This window comes from Oncorhynchus gorbuscha, linkage group LG08 (genome assembly GCF_021184085.1).
Source record: "Oncorhynchus gorbuscha isolate QuinsamMale2020 ecotype Even-year linkage group LG08, OgorEven_v1.0, whole genome shotgun sequence".
NCBI lineage: Eukaryota > Metazoa > Chordata > Actinopteri > Salmoniformes > Salmonidae > Oncorhynchus > Oncorhynchus gorbuscha.
Window position 1 is genome coordinate 28,102,473 of NC_060180.1, and position 14,827 is coordinate 28,117,299.

Sequence of the window (14,827 nt, forward strand, 5' to 3'; positions counted from 1 at the left end):
CAGATCTCCACCCAATATAACACTTATGGGAGAGTCTGGCGTGTAGGATCACATGCTTGTTATCACTGACTGGTCCCTGCAGCATACCATTGGAACATGTAAATCTAGTTTAGAAAATATGGCAGCCATGTTTGTCAAGCAAGAACTCCCTAATCCCAGAATGCCGTTCACTGTGCCCATTTCCTGAGGTCTTAACTTAGTTTGGCCACTTCAGCATGTGACAAATCTTTGTACTTGTTACGGCGTACACATGACAAGTAGTTTACAGTTAACTAATCAAAAAGCCAATACAACCTTAGCACGAAAGCTAAACATAGCTCAATCCATTTTGGGAGGTGAAGTCCTTGGGGGAAGGTATTATGGAGAGGATGATGCAGGAAATATTAATAAGATGGGGGATTTATCAACAATAAATGGTGGGGCAGACAGTTTTACGAAGCTAAATATCCCTGGAAAGGGGGTCTGATCTGGCAACCCTGAGGTACCATAGTTTACACTTTGATGCCGTGTTCAAATCAACTAACGACTTCAGTGCATTCAAGACAATGGGGGCACTCCAGTTGAGATAACCATTAGTCTGACAGACTCGTACGTGATAACCTGACTGCATTGTATGGCGTTAGCATTAGCTCATATTCAGTACCACCTTCAAAAGTGTTTTACGCACGTGTCCATTACAATCTAGGCAAGAATCAGAAAGCATGAATAAAACGCTAAGTACATTATATAAACATGAACAAATACCACGGTCAAGTGTAGCAGCATCTTGCTAACCTTATTTAGCTAGATATCCCCCCCTATTCCCCGTCGACCGTTTGTCTCTGCTTCTGCAGGTTTTCGCTCTCAAAAGTACAGCTTTTTAATAGAAATATAACACGATTGGATGTTCTATGTCCATGACAATTTTTAAAACCCTAGCAGGGAACCACTTTTGAGGTCTGGGAAAAACGGAAAACATGTTGATTTTGGGGTGTTGTTACCCTTTATAAAGGCAAGTGTGCGCCAAGAAGAGACCTTTGTTTGCTTAAGTGTTGCTGTAGCGTTCATGTGATTGCGGAGTTTGCAAAAAAAATGGCCACTGGATTGATGCAAATAATCATTATATAATTCTGCCAGGCTGGCAAAAGCTACTTTGCGCTCCGCACGCATGCGCACAGAGACTGGGCAGTCGTGTGCAGTTTCTGAAAGTTGCGTGGAAATATGAATCACTGATGCATTTTGTTCATGTCTTATGATTCACTTGGGCAAATTAATGGATTTTCTAAAAAGTTGAAGGGATTGAGTTGATTTCCTCCTTAGTTTAAAGCATTTTTGAATATTGTTGAATTTCGGTTTAATGTCTGTATTTTGTGATTCCGTGTGGGTGCGCTGTATTTTATAGGGCCCTCGTCCATGAAGTTGTCATAAGTATGAACCTAGGATATGCCCTCTTTTTCCCCCCCCACAAGAGTGAAATATATGGTCTGGAAATGCAAGCAAGGTTTGAGCTTTTCAGTGTGTGTCACAAGGTGGACATTTCTCTGTCCCCCGAAGAGTAAGCGACACATTTAAATATATATAGTGTACCAAGAGATTGCCTTTCGCTTACGGCCATGCCAGCCTGAATACGCGTTTCCGGTGAGGAGAGTGAGACAGGTGCGGTTGATTGAGCTGTGAGTGAGTGTTTGCGCAAGAGTTTTTCTTGAGCGTTTTTTTTGGGGGGTTATATTTCAACAGTTTTCGAAGTATACTTGTGGTTTTTGTAGTTGAATAAGTTACGTTTGGTTCGTTCTTCCACCTTGCAGTTTTGCTGCTTGGGGGAGAGTTTTGCTGCATATTTTTGGTTTATTATGACGGAAAACATGCCAAAGAACAAGGACAATGGACAACGGACAAAACATGGACCTGAAGATGGGTTAAAATATGGCAAAGAACGAACGGTGGTAGTAGAATTGATTGGAGAAGACAGAATAACGACGATGGAATTACTGAAATCAATTAAGGAAGTGTGCGGAGAGGTTGTGGGGTGCAGAATAAAAGGAGACAGGAAATATGAAGTTACGATGCGGGATGCAAAAGGAAAAGAGAGGTTAATGGATGGTTTCATGATGAAGGACACAAAGATAATGGCGAAAGACGTGATGACAAACGAACTAATAGTCTCGTTTTATGAACTTGCCGGTTTATATTGGAGACGGCGCTATAATGGAAAAGCTGCGAAGCTGGGGTGTTGCCGCGGTCACGGATATCCGAAGGAGAGTTTGGAACGAGATACTGTAAGGTGAAGATCACCGACACCGTGCAGTCTTTGCCGTATTCTACGAAGTTGGAGACACAGGAGGGGGGTGAATACTTCAGGGTGATTCATGACAAGCAGGTCAGGGTGTGCCGTCTGTGTATTCAACCTGGGCATATTTTAAAAGACTGCCCTGACTTTAGGTGTTTTAATTGCGGAAACCAGGGACACTATGCCAGAGAATGTGTCGGAGTAAGGGAGAGGGCAGTTTGCTGAGGATGCCGGTTAAGAACAGAGGGAGTGCAAGTGTGGAGAGGTTTTGCCGGCGGAGAGAAGTCAAGAGCTAGTCGATGAAGCAGCTGTATCACCGCTTGGTGAAGAAAATGACAGAGAAGAGGACGTGGAAAAGAGCGGAGATGAGGAGAGCGGAGGAGGGAGGAGGGAGGATGAAATCGGGAGCAGCATGAATGCAGAGATGAGAAGAGGGAGCTTTCAGGATGAGGGGGGAGTAGGCTGGGTGGAGGAACTGGGGACGCACAGGTTTTGAGTGGAACCTCCGCCCATGCGGGTGCCTCGGGAGGAGAGGAATCGGAGGGGAGTGGGATGCTGACAACGATAGAGGAGTCGGAAATGGAGACAGAAAGCACAACGGACACGGGAAAGAGGTTGAGTTGGTTGGTTGGATGGGATGGATTTGGAGTTGATTTCGGATACAGACGACACTGAAAAGGTAGAGAGAATAAGAGGAGGCCTAAGGAAGAGGAAAGCGGGGGATGTGAAAAAGGATGGAAAAGGGAAAAAACAAGTCAACAGGTAAAGGATAATGAAGGTACATTTTTTTAGTGGTATTTATTTTAATGGTTAATTTTATGTCCCTAAATGTAAATGGTTTAAGGACAATGGAAATTTTTCAAAATATAGTTCAAATGAAGAACGTGGATATCTTGTGTTTACAAGAGACGCATTGGGACAATGATTGTGTATTAAAAGTTTTAAAAATATGGAGGGATTTTATTTTTGTGAATAATGGTAGGGGGAACTCTAGTGGCGTTGCTATTTTATTGAGGAAGGATGTGGTGGACAAAGTGGTACATATATATGATGATAACAATGGGAGGATTTTAGTTTTAGATTTTGAGTATATGGATAGGATTTTTAGAATTATAAATGTTTATGCTCCAAATAACGAAAGAGAGCGCAAGGTTTTATTTATTGAAGTGGGGCGATGGTGTGTGGGAAATTGCATTGTGGTGGGGGATTTTAATGTGAAAATGGACAGATTAGATATGACAAGGGGAGCTATTTTTAGAAATGATGCATCTAGGGGGGTTTTAAAAAGGGTGATGTGTTGGAGAAAAAAATTATTGACATATGGAGAGATGAAAATCCCGATAAACGGGAATTTTCTAGAAGGCAGGTGGTTTTAGGGGAATTAAAACAAACTAGAATAGATATGGTTTTAGTTAAAGAAGGCGTAAGAGATTTTATGAACGATATTAAGTATGTTTTTACAACTTTTAGTGACCATGCGTATTTAATTTTCTCGTGGGTTTAGAAAAGGAAGGAACAGGGGGGTGGTACGTGGTGTATGAATGATAGTTATTTGGGGGATGAGGATTATTGTAAACAACTTAAATCTTTGATAACATGTGAAATGGAGGATAAGCAGAAAGATAATGATAAGTGTTTATGGTGGCTCAAGTTTAAGGAAAAATAAAAGGTTTTAGTATAAGATATGCAAGGAAAAAGAGGGGTAGGATGAAAAGAGAATAAAATGAGTTGAGAGCTAAATTGGATGAAGAAATGGGGAAGTGTGACAGTGAACCTAATTATAATATAGAAAAGTTTTTAGAGTTGAAGGCTAAATTGAGTAAATATGACATAGATAAGTGTAAGGGGGCTATTATAAGAAGCAAAGCAAAGTATTTTTTGGAGGGGGAGAAATGCACTTCTTTTTTTCTAGGATTAGAGAAGAGTACTCAAAGGAGAACATATCTTAGACAGATTGAAAATGTAAAGGGTGAAGTAGTAGATGATTTTAGAGACTGTGCAGAATTTTTATAGGGACTTATTTAAGAAAGGGGAGGTGGATGAGGGGTGTGTACAGGAGATTTTAGATAGTGTGGAGGTGAAAATTAATGTAGAGGATAAGTTGATGTGTGATGGGACGATTACAGTAAATGAAGTTATAGATGCGATTAAGGATTTACAGGTGAATAAGAGCCCTGGTGTAGATGGGATCATTGCGGAGTTTTATAAAATGTATGGAAGTCTTTTAGCACCTATTTTATTGGAGGTTTACCACTATATGGAGGAGAATGACTGTGTTTCAGAATCGATGGTGACAGGGATGATCATTATTTTATATAAAAATAAAGGGAGTAAGGTCAAATTGGAAAATTATAGGCCTATTAGTTTATTGAATGTGGATTACAAGATTTTAGCCAAAATGTTAGCGAATAGGATGAAGAGAGTTTTACATGATATTATTGCACGAACACAGAATTATAGTGTTCCTGGGAGGGACATAGCTGACACAATTAATACAATTAGAGACGTGATACACAAAATGAATGGGGATAAGATGGGTGTAAGTATTGTGTTAAGCATGGATTCAAATAAGGCTTTTGATAGGGTAGAACATGATTTTCTGTTTAGGGTTTTGGAAAGATTTGGCTTTGGTAATAAAATAATAGGGTGGATTAGATTATTATATAGAAATGCAAAAAGTAGGGTGAAATGCAATGGGATTTTAACTGACGCTTTTACTATTGAGAGATCGGTAAGACAGGGATGTCCTTTATCAGCTTTATTGTATTTTTTATCAGTTGAACCTTTAGCGGTTTTTCTTAAGAAGGATCATTTTATTAATTGTGTCCAGACTCCACAGGGGGGTTTTAGTTTGATTCACCAATATGCAGATGACACAACTATAGCAGTTAGAGATGAGGACAGTGTAAAAAGGGTAATAGAATGTTTTAAAATATATGGAAGAGCATCAGGGGCTAAAGTTAATATGGAAAAGTCTGTTGTAATGTATATTGGGAAGGTTAATGAGGGGAATTTTTCTTTTAAAGAGGTCAAAGATTATTTTAAGGTGTTAGGAGTGTTTTTAGGGGTAAAAGAAAAGGAAGCTAGGGATTTGACATGGAGTGGTGTGATAAATACAGTTAGGAAGGTTGTAAATATGTGGAATGGAAGGTGTCTAAAATAAATGGGGAAGGTTATTGTTATAAATTCATTACTGGTGTCAATTTTTGTTCACGTCATGAATGTTTTAGACGTGCCAGAATGGGTTTTATCCGAAATTAATAAGATTTTAGTTGATTTTTTATGGGATGGGAAGGGGGCCAAAAATGCTTTTAAAACTTTGATTGCAGGTTATGAGGAGGGGGGTTTGAAGTTAGTGGATCTAGAGGTGAGGAGAATAGCGATAAGAGTGAAAATGGTTCGGAAGTATTTATATGGGGAATTAGATTACGGGTGGAAAAAGTTTTTTACCGAGTATTTGCAGGAGGTTGGGAGGATCGGGGATAATGGTTTATTAATGTGTGTAAAACAGGAAATGTTGGGAAACATACCTTTGTTTTACAAGGAAGTTTTTGAGGTTTGGGGGCAGTTTTTACCACACATTTCTTATGATTGTAACATTTTGGAAAATATTTTAAATCAGCCAATATTTTTTAATCCTAAAATCAAGTATAATAATACAATGTTGTTTTGTAAATATTTTATGAGGGCTGGGATGAGACAGATTTGTGTTATTTTATATGAAGTTATTACAGGGTTTCTTCCTGTACAGGCTATTTATGACAATATTGTTGAGGTGGGGGATGAAATAAGCAAAACTACTGTAGGAAATATGTATAAGAAAATTGTGGGGTGTATTCCTGAGGAGTGGGTGTTTTTAATAAATACAGAGGTGGTTAAGAGAGCTGGGGGTTTACAGGTTTTATTTTATGAAAGTAATGGAGTGAAAAATGATTTGTCAGGTTTGAAAGTTAAAACAGTATATAGTAAATGTATTTTGCTGGAGATAAAAGTTCCTGCCTCGGAGAAAGTGTGGTCGAAGGTTTTTGTGGATTTGGATGTGAAATCAATATGGAAGAATGTTAATGTAAAATGTAATTCAATAGAATGTGAAGATGATGATTTTAAAGTAAAACATAATAGGGTTTTTACTAATGTGGTTTTACATCAAATCAATAGAGATATTAATAGGGAATGTGACATTTGTCGAATAGGGGTGGAAAATGTTATGCACTTTTTCATTGAATGTAGTAAATTAAGAGGGTTTCATGCGTTTTCAAAAGGGTTGTTAGTGAAACATTGGGGGGAGGAGATTTTTAATGGGGTGGAATGGAGGAGATTTTTTCTGTTTGGTATTAATGGGAAAAGTAATGTTTTGAATTTTAACTTGGTTAATTATGTTTTAAGTCATGCTAGATATGCTGTAAGATTAAGAAGGAACTTGTGTCAGTATGAAGGGAAATGTGTGAGTGTGGAGGTATTTTTAAAGAATATTTTGGAGAAAAATATAGAGATAATACATAGATATGGTGGAGGCAACTTTGAAAAACAGTTTGTGGGGGAGTACATTTATTGGAATGTTACCAAATGGAAAACTTGTTTTCAATTACTAATTTGGATTTAGTGAGGGATTTAAATGTCAATTGATTGTATTTTCTTTCTGATTTTGTAAAATGGTGAATTGTTCATCCTTTAATTATGATTGAAATGCTGTAAAATTGTCTGCTTTTTTACAATAAAATATATATTTTTTAAATACGCCCGATCTCGGAAGCTAAGCAGGGTAGGGCCTGGTTAGTACTTGGATGGGAGACCGCTTGAGAATACCAGGTGCTGTAAGCATTTTGCTCCAGCAGAGGGTTCTCTTGTGTCATGCATGGAGCAACTGCCTTTTATTTATCACCATAATAATGTGTATTTTTATTGAACTAAAGGCAGTTTGTTAGTGCTTCCCTGCCATGCCCTGAACAAATCCAATAATGGACAGTGTGTTTCCCTCAATATCTAGGCACTGTCAATGTCTGTAGTCCATTAGGGCCCTGTAAAATCCCTTCATTGTTTTGCCTGATTCCCCCCCCCCCCCAAAAAAAAAACACAACACCTTTGTTTGCCAGGGAAGAGTATATGGTCGGTGAATATATTCAATGTACAGGCTACAATATGGGAATCTCATACGTGGTAATAACTCAAATACCTGTGTATATAGGTCTTGCATCCTTGGCACAATGAAAGATATATTCTACTCTAGGCTTCATTAATGCCATTCAGACTTGAGGTTCATTGATTGGTATGAATATTAGTTCAGAACTACGTTTTAGAGTCCATACCCAGAGCGGCAACAGTTATTTTTAATCCGACTCAAGCAATTAAATAGCTAGCCATGTTACTTCAGCTGCATTGCAAGGCAAGCTTACAATTGTGCAGTCAATGCTTTAGCCAGCTCGATTCTTTACATCCACTGTTTCACAAGACAACTGCCTGGCTTGTTGGTTCTCAGGAGTCCCTGAAAGACTATTTACAAATTCATTCTCCTAAAACTAGCTAGTCTGGTAACTTGATAAATAGAGATTTGTAATTTAACTTTGACAACAAAAAAAAGAAGCCATTTCTCTACATTATCACATTCCTCTCAAATTGTACATTTGCTTGACTCGTTAAGGCAACTTCCATCTGTTTTGTCAGCAATCTTCGTTGAGCGCCACAAGGCAAGGGTGGCTCGTGTCAAAAGTAGTCTTTGGTCATCACAAAGCCTTGGGACCCAAATGCATAATGATTGCGCAAACCAGGCATAGCCTACAGAAAGTGATAATTTTACAACTGAAAGATAATGCAGTAACTCATTATAATGCAATAACATGAAATGGTCCCATCATTCATTTGTTAAGTACAGCTGTTTTCTTATTTTCCTTAATCTTTGCTCAGCTCCAGAAGGTTTGCATTTGAGTGTTTATTATAACAGGTGTGAGGTGGGATAGATGGCCTGCAGTCCTATCCTAAATGGGCAACTAATCCCTATGTACTTGTGGAGATCTGAGAGGATGTGATTGGTATAAGAAACAAATAAAGTACACAAAGTTGGCTAATACATACTTGCCTCAGAAGGTTGCATGTTTTCTGACTTCTTTACCTTGGTAATGCTGCTTTGGACACAGGTCCCTCTACATCTGTGGAATACTTCCTGTTTACTTCCATATTCTTAGTGTACTTCCTTTTTACTTCCATTTTCATGGTTAACCAGGTTTCAATGCCATTAGGGGGAGTATTTCTAATCGTCTCTCTCCTCTTGATAAGCTAGTAACTCAGAGCCATTTTATGTGTTGTGTGGTGGTTTCTTCAGGGCGGGCTGATGGCTCTGCTAGATGACATGTTTGACCAGCAGCTGGCCTGGTACTTTAACCCAGAGTCTCTGGTCACTGAGCTCTCCAGCCTCCTGGAGTATCACTTGGAGAACCTCATGGCCAGCATGTAGTCCTACTGCAGGGACCATACTCCTTTCTCCTTCTCTCTCTCTTTTGAAGGAATTGAGGACTCAAAGTGCTTTGTTGAACCCTGATTTGTTAACACCCATTAATTTAATGTATTCTCTTGTTTTCTCTCTCCACAGGATTCTTTTGTCACTTTGCCACCCAACAGGGATCTAGACACCAATGCACTACAATACTTTGCACTGAATTTGACATTTTTAGATAAAATAAGTTGTAGTTCAAAAACATTTGTTTCCATCTTTTCTTCTATTTGATTTTATGACCATTTCTTCCTAGAGTTATAATGCTAATATTAGAATATTACATGAACAATTATGCTTTATTATCTGCATATGGAAATAAAAAATAAAACATTTAGTTGATTTACAGATACTACAGGCCCACACTTTATATGGGGCGGCAGCGTAGCCTAGTGGTTAGAGCGTTGGACTAGTAACCGGAAGGTTGCGAGTTCAAACCCCCTAGCTGACAAGGTACAAATCTGTCGTTCTGCCCCTGAACAGGCAGTTAACCCACTGTTCCCAAGCCGTCATTGAAAATAAGAATATGTTCTTAACTGACTTGCCTGGTTAAATAAAGGTTAAATAAAGGTTAAATAAAATATGGTTTTGTACTGTGGTTTGTGATAGTGTACTATTTAAAAACATGTAGGACTACATACACTGAGTGCACAATGCCCTCAGAACAGCCTCATTTCGTCTGGGCATGGACTCTACGAGCTGCCCTAAGCGTTCCACAAGGATGCCGGCCGTCCTTTGGGTGGTGGACCATTGTTGATACACATGGGAAACGGTTGAGCGTGAAAAAAAACAGCAATGTTGCAGTTCTCGACACACTTTTCCCGGTGCGCCTGGTGCCTACTACTGTTCAAAGACTGTTAAATAATAATAATAATAATAATAATATATGCCGTTTAGTGGACGCTTTTATCCAAAGCGACTTACAGTCATGTGTGCATACATTCTACGTATGGGTGGTCCCGGGAATCGAACCCACTACCCTGGCGTTACAAGCGCCATGCTCTACCAACTGAGCTACAGAAGGACTTCTCTTGCCGAATCACCCTCTGAATGACACACACAATCAATGTCTCAATTCTCTGAAGGTTTTAAATTCTTTCTTTACTCCCCTTCATCTACACTGAATGAAGTGGATTCAACAACAAGTGACATCAATAAGGGGTCAAAGATTTCACTTGGTCAGTCTAATGGAAAGAGTAGGTGTCCTCAATGTTTTGTATTATCAGTGTGTATAGTAACCTGGTACAGTATAAAGTATACCACTAGAGGGGAAAATTGCTTCAGTCTTGAATGTTACTTCTCACTATCCCTACTCTACATTAACAGTCACCCAAGTTACCAGAGTCTACAATGGCAATCTTAGTTTTTTTATGTTTGCCATTAATGTCTGAACCATTTACCATCTTTCCCACTGAAACCAGTAATGTTAGCGTTCATGTGTGAGGGTGTAGGAGTGCATACTGACCTAGTTGGATCATAGTGTGGGTGGTGGAGTTGTTCTAGCAGCAGTTTCTTTAGTGTAGTGGTTATCACATTTGCTTCACACGTGAAAGGTCCCCGGTTCGAAACCGGGCAGAAACAGTGATCATTTATTTATGGAATAATTCATGTATTTGTAAAAGATAATTATTTTTCATAAATGCCTTACTTTGGAAATTTGACTTTATGCAATGAATATCTGTAATATATGGTTTACTCCTTGATGACAATTCAATCAGCATTTTCTGTAGTGTTGTGGTTTGCACGTTCACTTAAAATGCTGAAGGTCCCTGGTTTGAAACTGGGCAGAAACAATGGTAATTGACACCTGCAAAAGTTATCATATTTGTAATAGAGAAATATTTTTCATAAATGCCATATTTTGGAAATTTGACTTTATGCAATGAATATCTGTAATATTTGGTTTACTCCTTGATGACAATTCAAGCAGCAGTTTTGGTAGGGTAGTGGTTATCATGTTCGCTTAACAGGCGAAAGGTCGCCGGTTTCAAGCTGGGTGGAGACAGTGCTTATTGACACAAGCAATATTTATTATATTTGCAACAGAGAAATATTTTTGGCATAAATGCCTGACTTTGAAAATTTGAATTCCTGCAATGAATATCTGTAAAATTTGGTTTACTCCTTGCTGAATTTTCTAGCAGCAGTTTCTGTAGTGTAGTGGTTATCACATTTGCTTCACACGTGAAAGGTCCCCAGTTCGAAACCGGGCGGAAACAGTGATCATTTATTTATGGAATAATTAATGTATTTGTAAAAGATCATTCTTTTTCATAAATGCCTTACTTGGGAAATTTGACTTTATGCAATGAATATCTGTAATATTTGGTGTACTCCTTGATGACAATTCAAGCAGAAGTTTCTGTAGTGTAGTGGTTATCACATTCTCTTCACACGTGAAAGGTCCCTGGTTCGAAACTGGGCATGGCAGAAACAATGGTAATTGACAAATGCAAAAGATTTTTAAAAATCATAAATGACATATTTTTCTTCATGCAATGAATATCTGTCATATTTGTTTTACTAATTGATGACAATTCAAGCAGCAGTTTCTGTAGTGTCGTGGTTTGCACTGTCACTTAAAATGCTAAAGGTCCCTGGTTTGAAACTGCGCAGAAACAGAGGTAATTGACACATGCCAAAGTTATCGTATTTGTAATAGAGAAATATTTTTCATAAATGCCTTACTTGGGAAATTTGACTTCATGCAATGAATATCTGTACAATTTGGTTTACTCCTTGATGACAATTCAAGCAGCAGTTTTGGTAGGGTAGTGGTTATCATGATCGCTTAACAGGCGAAAGGTCCCCGGTTTCAAGCTGGGTGGAATCAGCGCTCATTGATACAAGGAATATTTATTATATTTGCAACAGAGAAATATTTTTGTCATAAATGCCTGACTTTGAAAATTTGAATTCCTGCAATGAATATCTGTAAAATTTGGTTTACTCCTTGCTGAATTTTCTAGCAGCAGTTTCTGTAGTGTAGTGGTTATCAAATTTGCTTCACACGTGAAAGGTCCCCGCTTTGAAACCGGGCGGAAACAGTGATCATTTATTTATGGAATAATTAATGTATTTGTAAAAGATCATTCTTTTTCATAAATGCCTTACTTGGGAAATTTGACTTTATGCAATGAATATCTGTAATATTTGGTGTACTCCTTGATGACAATTCAAGCAGCAGTTTCTGTAGTGTTGTGTTTTGAATCTTCACTTAAAATGCTAAAGGTCCCTGGTTCGAAACTGGGCAGAAACAACGGTAATTAACACATGCAAAAGTTATCATATTTGTAATAGAAAAATATTTTTCATAAATGACATATTTGACTTCATGCAATTAATATCTGTCAAATTTGTTTTACTAATTGATGGCAATTCAATCGGAAGTTTCTGTAGTGTCATATACATTTACATTTAAGTCATTTAGCAGACGCTCTTATCCAGAGCGACTTACAAATTGGTCATGGTTTGCACTGTCACTTAAAATGCTAAATGTCCCTGGTATGAAGCTGGGCAGAAACAGAGGTAATTGACACATGTCAAAGTTATCGTATTTGTAATAGAGAAATATTTTTCATAAATGCTTTATTTTGGAAATTTGACTTTATGCAATGAATATCTGTCAAATTTGGTTTACTCCTTGACGACAATTCAAGCAGCAGTTTTGGTAGGGTAGTGGTTATCATGTTCGCTTAACAGGTGAAAATTCCCCGGGTTCAAGCTGGGTGGAAACAGCGCTCATTGACACAAGCAATATTTATTATATTTGCAACAGAGAAATATTTTTCATAAATGACATATTTGACTTCATGCAATGAATATCTTGCAAATTTGTTTTACTAATTGATGACAATTCAAGCAGCAGTTTCTGTAGTGTCGTGGTTTGCACTGTCACTTAAAATGCTAAAGGACCCTGGTTTGAAACTGTGCAGAAACAGAGGTAATTGACACATGCCAAAGTTATCGTATTTGTAATAGAGAAATATTTTTCATAAATGCCTTATTTTGGAAATTTGACTTTATGCAATGAATATCTGCCAAATTTGTTTTACTAATTGATGACAATTCAAGCAGCAGTTTCTGTAGTGTCGTGGTTTGCAAAGTCACTTAAAATGCTAAAGGTCCCTGGTTTGAAACTGCGCAGAAACAGAGGTAATTGACACATGCCAAAGTTATCGTATTTGTAAAAGATAATTATTTTTCATAAATACCTTACTTGGGAAATTTGACTTTATGCAATGAATATCTGTAATATTTGGTGTACTCCTTGATGACAATTCAAGCAGCAGTTTCTGTAGTGTCTTGGTCTGCACTGTCACTTGAAATGCTAAAGGTCCCTGGTACGAAACTGGGCAGAAACAGAGGTAATTGACACATGCCAAAGTTATCGTATTTTTAATAGAGAAATATTTTTAATAAATGACAAAAACATGACCAATTGTGATGTTTATGGGACATATTGGAGTGCCAACAAAGAAGCTCGTCAAAGGTAATGCATGTTTTAATATTTTATTTCAGCGTTTTGTGTAGCGCCGGCTACGCTAATTATTTTGTTAACATCTTGTTCAGGTGGTTTGGGGGGGTGCATGCTATCAGATAATAGCTTCTCATGCTTTTGCCGAAAAGCATTTTCAAAATCTGACATGTTGGCTGGATTCACAACGAGTGTAGCTTTAATTGAGTACCCTACATGTGTGATTTAATGAAAGTTTGGGTTTTATCGAGTACTATTTGTATTTGGCGCTATGCATTTCCCCAGGCTATTGGCCACAAAAGACGCTTGCGTCTCCATATCCCTAAGAGGTTTTCACTTCTTGGATATAGGGGGCGCTCTTTTAATTTTTGGATAAAAAAACGTTCCCTTAAAGAAGAAGTTACAGGTCTGTGAGAGCCATAAATCTTTCTCGTTTGTAGGTGACCAAATACTTCTTTTTACAATGTGATTTTCTGGATTTTTTTTCTAATTTTGTCTGTCATAGTCGAAGTGTACCTATGATGAAAATTACAGGCCTCTCTCATCTTTTCTGGTGGCTGACTAAATATTTTTTTGCCCCACTCTACATATATATCTACATTCTGGAAAGTAGTAGTTGTGCAGATGTGAATTTGTTACACAAACTCAGTGGAGAAAGGACCTCATACATATATAGTATGCACTCCCCCTCTGAGCTTCCATCCCAGATAAAACGCAATATTAATACAATGTACTTTTTATATACACCACTCCATTGAAACTACAATGAAATGATAGCAGCAATTCTTAAAACAGGTACGGACAGGGAACGAAAACATGAACTTCAGTTTTTGAAAATTATGCCATAAAAGTTGGCAACCATGCCACTTCTGTTCTATAAATGTACTAACAGGGATTGAACGCATGTTCTTCAGATTACAAGACCAAATGATTTAGCACATCTCTGTTTCCTGCTTAGAATTTCAACATTCTGGAAAGTAGAAGTTGGGTCTTTGCAAAAAAAGCATGGAGAAGCTGGGGATTGAACCCAGGAAATCATACATGCAAAGCATGCACTCAACCACTGAGCTACACCCCCTTTCTGGGAAAGAAAAAAATGTTTCTTATTTTTTTATATTTCTCCTTTCTTTAACTAGGTAAGCCAGTTAAGAACCAGTTCTCATACACAACTGCGACCTGGCCAAGATAAAGCAAAGCAATGCAACACAAACAACAACACAGAGTTACACATGGAACAAACAAGCGCACAGTCAATAACAAAATAGGTTGTTTTTTTTAAAGGCAATAAATAGGCCATAGTAGCGAAGTAATCACAATTTAGCAAATGAACACTGGAGTGATAGATGAGCAGATGATGATGTGCAAGTAGAAATACTGGTGCGCAAATGTGCAGAAAGTAAATTAAAACCATATGGCTATGAGGTAGGTAGATTGGGTAGGCTATTTACAGATGGGCAATGTACAGCTGCAGCGATCGGTGAGCTGATCAGATAGCTGATGTTTAAAGTTAGCAGTGTTGCCAACTCCTCAGTAAGGAAAGTAGCTATTGGCTGTCCTAAAAGTCACGAAATGACGTCATCACTTAATTTGCATAATTGGC

General features: G+C 38.0%; 3 non-coding genes across 3 annotated transcripts; 2 read left to right on the plus strand and 1 right to left on the minus strand.

Moving 5' to 3' along the window:
- Nucleotides 1-10,258: 10,258 nt before the first annotated feature.
- Nucleotides 10,259-10,331, plus strand: trnav-cac. The gene has a single exon. It is a non-coding gene; the product is annotated as a tRNA-Val (tRNA).
- Nucleotides 10,332-10,896: 565 nt separating this feature from the next.
- On the plus strand, nt 10,897-10,969 carry trnav-cac. Its single transcript has one exon. It is a non-coding gene; the product is annotated as a tRNA-Val (tRNA).
- Nucleotides 10,970-14,233: 3,264 nt separating this feature from the next.
- Nucleotides 14,234-14,305, minus strand: trnaa-ugc. Its single transcript has one exon. It is a non-coding gene; the product is annotated as a tRNA-Ala (tRNA).
- Nucleotides 14,306-14,827: the final 522 nt, after the last annotated feature.